This window comes from Protopterus annectens, chromosome 7.part0 (assembly GCF_019279795.1).
Source record: "Protopterus annectens isolate FY-2018-M chromosome 7.part0, PAN1.0, whole genome shotgun sequence".
Classification (NCBI taxonomy): domain Eukaryota; kingdom Metazoa; phylum Chordata; order Ceratodontiformes; family Protopteridae; genus Protopterus; species Protopterus annectens.
In genome coordinates, this window is record NC_056739.1 from 137,474,536 (window position 1) to 137,481,484 (window position 6,949).

Here is a 6,949-nt window from a genome sequence, read left to right on the forward strand (position 1 = left end):
CTGCATGGCTTGCAAATAGGACATGGCAAGTATCATATAGTAACTGGACAGGCAAAATTCTTGGTTACAGTCAGGGTGTCCCACAGGGCTCTGTCCTCAGCACATACTTACTTTAGATTGCATCTTTCAGATCTATCTTTTTCATCTGATGTGTTCTACAGTCTATATGCAGATGACCTGAAATTGAATAAACTGATTATATGTGTTACAGATAGACCACATATGTAAAAGAACTCAACTAAATTGACAAATTGGGCACAGGAGAATAATATGCTGATAAATACATTAAAAATTAAACATATAAGATTTGGGAGGCATAAATTGAAAGGTGAATATTAAATACAGGACACAGTGATTCAAACTGCAGATTCATTTAAGGACCTGGGTATATAGTAGATCCAGCTTTGAGTATTCTAATCATATTAACCAATTGGTTAATGACAGTTATAGAACTACAGGTTGCATAAAAAGATATATAAAGTCTAGGAAATCAGAAATGATGAAGTCATTGTTTGTTAATTACATTAGACCCAAACTTGAGTATGAAATAACAATATGGAAAATCTATAAGAAAACAATACTGGTAAACTAAAAAGAGTACAATGGGAATATACCAATGCCATCCATGGATGTGGAAATTTAAGTTATTATGAAGGACTAAAATATCTGGACTTGTACAGTGTCTCATATAGATATTTAAGAGCTATTATTCAGGTATATAGGGCACAACTACCTCTGGGAATGTTTGGGGTTATCAAAAAGTAGTAGGGAATCATCAGGCAACCTATGTAGAAGATTCTACAGGAGAGATATGCATTAATTGGTTCCCTGAGAGAGTAGCTGATGCATGGAACAGACTACCAAATTACATTAAAGCAAGTAGTAGCTTAGATAGGGTCTATATTAAATCAACGAAAACCCACTTCAACAAACGGCATTTCAATGGAAATGAATTCCGGTCTTGTGGGGGGCTGTGCCCACCACACCCCCCACTAATTATATATACTAACTCTGAGATCACACTACAGTGAGGAAAGGGCAAATGTTCCGATCTTCACTGTACCGCAATCTCAGTGTGAATAGTTCAATGAACTGCACGTTTGATTTTAGTGCACCGAAAATGCCGTTTGCTGAACTGAATTTTTGATTATCTACTATAGACCCATTTAGCTATTTTTAAGAACAGCCTGGACACTTATTACTGGAACAACTGTTTTGGTATATAGGCAGGCTAGAAGGGCATTAATGCCGGTGCTTGAAATATTTGTATGCATGTTATGTATTGTTATATTTCTCAAATAGCAAAAATTTCAGCACCATGTTTGAGTGTGCATATAAGTTAAGATGGTAAATGAAGTTGTACTAACCAGGCTCTTTCATGTACGTGGGTTTCATAGTGCCCACAGACATATGCTACAGAGGGGGGCTTTGCCTGTTACTTAAATAGATTTTTTCTCATGGTGTTTACATTTTTCACTACACTGTCCTTGAAGAAATCACTGGCACAAGTAAACCTTCTCCTTCAAGTATCCCAAAAAACTACATCATAATGTGGGTGTCCAAACACTTTATTTATTTATTTATCTTTATTTTACATTTGTTAACCAGGATAGTCCGACTGGACACAGGTCCATTTTCAGCGGAGGTCCGGGGAGAAAAGTTCCACATGTGGATAGTTACATAAGAGTTAACAGTAGCAGTTTTATACAGTTACATATAGATACCAGTACAGAATTATAGGATTACATGCATACTTAAAAACTTGGAATACATACATGCTTAAAACTTAACAATATTAGTATTCTTGTTCAAACTTAGACATTTTTAGTGGTACAAGGCTGAGTAAGGTAGCATATCATTCAGTAGTACAATACATATGAGAACGATAGTCAGTGTTTCAAGCCTTTGAGACTATTTTACAGATAGCCAGGTAGTGAAGAGAGTGGAGAGCTGGTTAGTCAGGGTTGGTACAGGGGCACAGACAGTGACATTTTAGGTATTTTTTGACAGATGTTTTAAATTGGTTTATAGACTGGATTGCTGTAAGTTTGACAGGGAGTCGGTTCCAGATTGTACCAACAGAGTTGCAAAATAATGACTCACCTTCTGAGTTTTTAGATTTAACAGTTTGTGCCATCATTTTGTCAGAAGAGCAGAGAGTTTTTAGGTTACTGTATTGGGTAATTATATTTTTGAGTATGGGCATGCTTTCAGGCTGATAGAGGACTTTGTGGGATATTATTAATTGGTTATGCTGGATTTGAGAGGGAAACTCTAGCCAGCCTAGAGAGTATAGGTTAATACAGTGGTGGGTTCTATATGCTGCGCCTGTGGCAAATCTGGCTATGTTATTGTAGCAGCTATCAAGTTTATTGAGGTCAGATTTACTCAGGTTTGTATAGATTGGGGAGGCATAAAGAAGGGTTGAAAGTAAATGTGTTCAAACTATCACTGTCCTAGCAGTTGGGGTTAGAAATGCCTTAATCCTATATAGAGATCCTAGCTTTTTGTTGACTGTTTTAATGGTTTTGTTGATGTGAATGTTAAACTTAATGTTATTGTCAACAATTACACCTAATAGTTTTGTATTACTTTCTGGGGAAATTATTGTGCCATTATCGGATGATATGGTAAATGATGGGAATGTAGCTTTTCGGGTGGGGGTGAAGAGTAGCAGATTTGTTTTATTTGGATTCAACAGAAGACCTGCCAGTGAGCCAGTTTTCTACTACATAGAAAGTATTTTGGGTTAAGGTCTGCAGGTCTAATGGGGAGGTGGCAGAACAGATTAGGGTAGAGTCTGGGGTTGCACCTTTTAACAAGGCCAAAGTCGGACATGGGGGTGTGGCCAATATGATAGGGGTGTGGTCAATATGACACTGGTCACACCCCCACCACGACATCACCAGAGGTGTTAAAGGAGATGCAGTATTACAGTTAAGGATACAACATTGTGACATTACAGCATACTGAAAACTCAAACCATTTAAATGAAGTGAAGCATTACTGCAAAAACACACATTACTCAGTTGTAACAGTAAATAAACTTTAAAGGAGTAAAAAACACACTACTCATTAAACAGACACTTGTTTATTTAAAAAGTTAAAAAAATTCATAAACCAGCCATGACTATTCAGAAAGAAAACTTAAAATAATATACATACCACATACAAGCCAAGTATAAAATTATGTCTTTTTATTATCAATTAAAGCTAAAGCAAAGAAAAAACGCAAAACAACATAATGTACCCTAGTACTACATACTGCACACTAGCAAATTAACACTACACAAAGAACACAAAATTACAAACTGCACCCTAGTACTTTATACTGCACACTAGTACACTAAATCACTTTTTTTTAAAGTGTATTTTGAATTTGGTTTTATGGCTTGAAGAAGGGCCCGATTTGAAATAATATTTGAATAAAAGTCACAACATTTCATCCAGTAATTTACAGTCATCATTAGTTCAGCTTTTAACAAGTCCACACTACATCAGTTTCGCACATCTGTCCAGTTACCTTTCACCAAAGAAAAAACTCTTTCTGCAAATGCGTTTGAGGTCGGTATAGATAAAACCCTAGCAATTACCGGATATAGTGTAGTCAGTTCAGGCCCTTCTTTGAAAAGCTTCAGCCACTTCTCTCCTGGGGTCAAGCTTGTGTTACATAACTGTTCCAGAAAGGGCCTAATTGCCAAGTAGTCCCTAAAAAGATAATCTTCATCTACATCCTGCAGACTCAGGGCAGTGGTCACATTAAGTAAGTCACTGAAAGCAAAGGGCTCATTTAGAGATAATTTAGATAGTGTAAACAAGTAATTGCTTTTAGTATAATCAAACCACTGTTCCAGGTATTTCACTGCTGTCTCCAAGAATACAATGAAGTCTCTTTTCAGTTTGTTAGCAGAAGTGCTATCTAATGTGCTCATAAGTGCCCTAAGTTTCCCTCCAAAGAAAGCACCTTCAGCTCTTGCCTGCAGTTTTTGCTTCAGAGAGACCATTACACAAAAAGTTTCCATGGCAGTAAGTGCTGATTTTTCTAATGTACTTATATGTTCATTAAAATCAACAAGAACAGCACAGAGAAAGTGCAAATAGTACTTGGGCAGCATAGGCAATTCATTCTCGCCATGTTCATTAGCTGAAAAGTACTGCCATATCTGCTGAGGGGTCTCCTCTTCTCCCTGGGAGAGGAAATAGGGCTGGAGCACTGGGAGATTTTTCACTACTCTTTCAATGGCTGGGAGTAGTGACAGCCACCTTGTTGGCATATGTCTTAACAGACTCTCAAATTCCATATCACAAAACTCAAAGAAGTCTTTCAAGTCTCTGGTCCTTGTGGCAGAACCTGAGAAGTGGCTGAAAAGTCTCATTACAAATACTTCCATGTCGTACGGTAGTTGTGCTGCAGCTTTTTTGGCTGCATTGTGAATGATGTGGGCAACACAGCCATCTGGAGTGATGGGCACTTTTCTTTTAATCTGTTATACACACCAGATTTCTTCCCATAGTTCACACTGGCATTATCAGCCCCATAAGCTGAAATGCTGTTCCAGGGCAAGGAGTGCCTTTCCATAATGTTGGAAATTTGCTGTGAAATAGCCTTTGCAGATTCATCAGGGTCTTCATAGAAGTCCAAAAGGCCATTCACCACCCCTTCTTCTTTAGAAAAATACCTCACAACAAGTGGAATTAATTTTATGTTCCCCTTGTTGGAAGCATCTGATGAAATTGCAAATGAAGTGCCTGTTTTTTGAAGGTCATGCAGGAGGCATTCCAATGAGTGCGGTCCCAAAACATTTTCAACTATGGCTTCAGCCTTGGTTCTTCCACAAGATAGTTTCTTTGCAGTGTCCGAGTCACTGTAAAACTGGCTGGCCAACTTTACTGCACAGTCCAAGCTGTTATAGGAAATATTGTGCTTAACAGCATGGAACACCTCAGAGGCTTCTGTTGCAATGATCCTAAGTTCTGGTCCCTCGAGATTTGCATTCCTTGCCCACTTTGTCATCAGGTGACTGGATTTAGCTTGAAGAATAGCAGTCTTATGTTGTTCAGTTGCCTCATGTTGTGCGACATCGTTTCTTCCACCGTGGGTCACTAGAAATTCTCTCTTGCAGTACTTGCAAACTCTTTGACATCACTGCATCTCTCGATCCAGTCGAATTCTGTTTTCCAAACATCCTGCCACTTGCACATTCTCTTGCTGCTGGTTGACTGTGATGAAGCTGCTGCTCTCTTCATGCTTGAATCTGTACTTACCTGACATGCAACATAGTTACCAAAACTGTAGGGTGCAGTAACATACTGCTACCTGACATGCAACATAGTTACCAAAACTGTAAGGTGCAGTAACATACTGCTGCCTGATGTGCCACATAGTTACCAAAACTGTGTTAGTGGGTGCAGTAACATACTGCTGCCTGAAACGCAACATATTTACCAGAACTGTGTTAGTGGGTGCAGTAACATACTGCTGCCTGACATGCAACATAGTTACCAAAACTGTGTTAGTGGGTGCAGTAACATACTGCTGCCTGACATGCAACATAGTTACCAAAACTGTGTTAGTGGGTGCAGTAACATACTGCTGCCTGACAAACAACATAGTTACCAAAACTGTGTTAGTGGGTGCAGTAACATACTGCTGCCTGACATGCAACATAGTTACCAAAACTGTGTTAGTGGGTGCAGTAACATACTGCTGCCTGATATGCAACATAGTTACCAAAACTGTGTTAGTGGGTGCAGTAACATACTGCTGCCTGAAATGCAACATAGTTACCAAAACTGTAGGGTGCAGTAACATACTGCTGTCTGATATGCAACATAGTTACCAAAACTGTAGGGTGCAGTAACATACTGCTGCCTGACACGCAACATAGTTACCAAAACTGTAGGGTGCAGTAACATACTGCTGTCTGATATGCAACATAGTTACTAAAACTGTAGGGTGCAGTAACGTACTGCTGCCTGATATGCAACATAGTTACCAAAACTGTAGGGTGCAGTAACATACTGCTGCCTGATATGCAACATAGTTACCAAAACTGTAGGGTGCAGTAACATACAGCTGCCTGAAATGCAACATAGTTACCAAAACTGTGTTAGTGGGTGCAGTAACATACTGCTGCCTGAAAAGCAATATAGTTACCAAAATTGTGTTAGTGGGTGCAGTAACATACTGCTGCCTGATATGCAACATAGTTACCAAAACTGTGTTAGTGGGTGCAGTAACATACTGCTGCCTGATGTGCAACATAGTTACCAAAACTGTGTTAGTGGGTGCAGTAACATACTGCTGCCTGATATGCAACATAGTTACCAAAACTGTGTTAGTGGGTGCAGTAACATACTGCTGCCTGATATGCAACATAGTTACCAAAACTGTGTTAGTGGGTGCAGTAACATACTGCTGCCTGACATGCAACATAGTTACCAAAACTGTGTTAGTGGGTGCAGTAACATACTGCTGCCTGACATGCAACATAGTTACTAAAACTGTGTTAGTGGGTGCAGTAACATACTGCTGCCTGACATGCAACATAGTTACCAAAACTGTGTTAGTGGGTGCAGTAACATACTGCTGCCTGATATGCAACATAGTTGCCAAAACTGTGTTAGTGGGTGCAGTAACATACTGCTGCCTGATATGCAACATTGTTACCAAAACTGTGTTAGTGGGTGCAGTAACATACTGCTGCCTGATATGCAACATAGTTGCAAAAACTGTGTTAGTGGGTGCAGTAACATACTGCTGCCTGATATGCAACATTGTTACCAAAACTGTGTTAGTGGGTGCAGTAACATACTGCTGCCTGATATGCAACATAGTTACCAAAACTGTGTTAGTGGGTGCAGTAACATACTGCTGCCTGATATGCAACATAGTTACCAAAACTGTGTTAGTGGGTGCAGTAACATACTGCTGCCTGATATGCAACAT